At 43.6% G+C, this 2,500-nt stretch overlaps 1 protein-coding gene across 2 annotated transcripts in view; it reads left to right on the top strand.

Annotated features, from left to right (window-relative positions):
• Window positions 1–2,500, top strand: part of eng (endoglin) — a 111,479-nt gene that overhangs the window by 40,442 nt on the left and 68,537 nt on the right. The gene's annotated exons all lie outside the window — the stretch shown is intronic.

The raw sequence follows: 2,500 nt of genomic DNA, 5'->3' as shown, positions 1-2,500 counted from the left end.
ACATTTTCCAGTAAAGTAAGATAAATCAAACATTTCAGGGATCCATGTGACGTCAGGTGAGCACCCCTCTAGGAGACTTTAGGTTAGGAGGCCTTTAGGAGACTTGAAGTTGAGAATAATGGTGTTGCCTTAACACTGTAGATGGCGGTAGTGCACATCTTATGCAAGCCACCAACAAATGCCACAGAAAGAGAAGAAGAAAGCGGGGACAACGGGCCCCTAGGAGACCAAACTTGAGCACCCTCTTTTGCATTGGGTAGGCAGGGTTTGATATATCTTACTCTACTAGAAGATGTTTGGTTGGACACCCGGCACAGCATTCTCTACTTGCAGACGTGACCTTCTGTGTCAGTGTCCTTACATGATGATGGCTGTGGTTGCTTGGATGGGGGTAGTGTATAGTGTGATAGTGTAACTGGACTAAAGACACATGTGTAATAAGATTGTCTAGTAGGGGATTGTTTTATTGGCTTGGCTACAAACGGAGTGGAACAAACACACTAGGATTTCTCCAACTCATGGAATACCTCTTGTCCAGCCTGACGTTATTCAGTCATTTTACTACACACAGACTCTTTGACGAAAGTCTCTCAACGGATGGTGAGCATAAGGGACAGTGTACCGAAGGAACATTAAGCTTCTTAGTCGGTACACTGTCCCTTATGTTCACCATCCGTTGAGAGACTTTCGTCAAAGAGTCTGTGTGTAGTAAAATGACTGAATAACGTCAGGTTGGACAAGAGGTATTCCATGAGTTGGAGAAATCCTAGTGTGTTTGTTCCACTCCGTTTGTAGCCAAGCTGTATATATATGTAACTAATATGCAGTGCCCACTGTAGCCTCACTCACTCAACCTGGCTGCAGTGACCTTGGCTGTTGCCTGGCAACCGTTTCTGCTTAAAAACTCCAAGGGGGAACTCCACTGTTTTGGTTTGTTTGTTTGCTCAGAAAGCCAATGCACTGGAATAAATTATTGAAGGAAAAGTTAACCATGTGTACCCATATCAAAGCAATTGGTTAGAGTAGAACTTTGTTGTGCTATACACATAAATGAGGAAAACATGCATTGCATTGGTTTGCAGATTAAGGTGGAACAACTAAAATAAAGCCACCACACCAGGATCCCGCTTCTCTTTTAGTAATTAAAGTAGAAAAATGTTAGTGTGGTGACTTAATTATTTTTCCCAGCACCCTATGGTATTGAGATGGATGGGTGTGTTTTTTCTTAGCTCTACATTTCCGATTGACATGGATATGAGTCATTGTAGACAAGTCTAAGATGTGATGCAACTTATGTTACCACAGCATGGTATGCTAAATGGCTGAGTCATACTTCACAGAAGAGGAAGTTCATACTTTCAGCATTCAGCCGCAGAAAATCGGGGAAGTTTTGAAGGAGCTCTTGGGAGGTTGTGCTTGAAGGATTTGCTGGCTTTAATATATTTATCAATCAGTTCAGATCAGGCTCTCTCCCAACTTAACAACAGGGGGTCCTTTCAGAAGAGGCGGAGGGCATGGAAGCTGTTGGCAGCTTTTGCACTGTTTAAGTAGTTCGGCAAAAGAAAGGAGAAAACAGAGAGGAGAGAACGGGAGACATCCTTTCAGGAGACACCTCCCGCAGGCAGGAAATTGAACAACTGTCAACATTTCACAACTCTTTATTTTATTTATATATTTATTTATTTATTTTGCAAAATACCATTTCCAACTCCCCACCCTAGTGGCTTGCATTGCCCTGTAGTGAATTATGACTTTGGCTTCTCTGTTTTTAAGTGTGTTGTGTGTATTTACCTTTAGATTGCTAGGCTAATGGGAAAGAATTATTCATGATGTTTGGCTTTCCAAGCTAGACACAAAGTGTGTGTGTGTCTGTGCATGCGTGCGTGCGTGAGTGCATGCGCGCACATGTGTGTGTGTGTGTGTGTGTGCGTACATCTGTGCGTGCTTCTGTGCTACTATTATATGTTATATTATATTATATGATACTACTATTAATAATGTTCAGGGTTTTTTTGGCCTCGCATGCAGTTGCTCAATGTGTAGAGCTGACTTCATTTAAAGCTGATCTCCTCCTGGTCTTGCGAAATGAAAAGAAAACATCAGCACTGAGAATGGGTCACATATGTTGACCCCTGAGTTGTGTAAACACACACACACACACACACACACACACACACACACACACACACACACACACACACACACACACACACACACACACACACACACACACACACACACACACACACACACACACACACACACCACCCTTGGAGCGCTGACAGCACACCAGGTTTCCCTAAGGCGTTAAAAATGGGCCTGTGGGCAAAAATTGTTACCAGATGATGGTTCACACACGCACGCACACACGCACGCACGGACTCACGCACGCACTCACACACGCACTCACATGCCTAACCACTGCATGGATGCACACAAACACACACACACACACACACACACACACACACACACACACACACACACACACACACACACA

The sequence above is a fragment of the Engraulis encrasicolus genome, chromosome 11 (genome assembly GCF_034702125.1).
Source record: "Engraulis encrasicolus isolate BLACKSEA-1 chromosome 11, IST_EnEncr_1.0, whole genome shotgun sequence".
Lineage (NCBI taxonomy): Eukaryota > Metazoa > Chordata > Actinopteri > Clupeiformes > Engraulidae > Engraulis > Engraulis encrasicolus.
The sequence above is the reverse complement of the archived record's forward strand: the minus strand, read 5'-3'. Positions and strand labels throughout refer to the sequence as shown.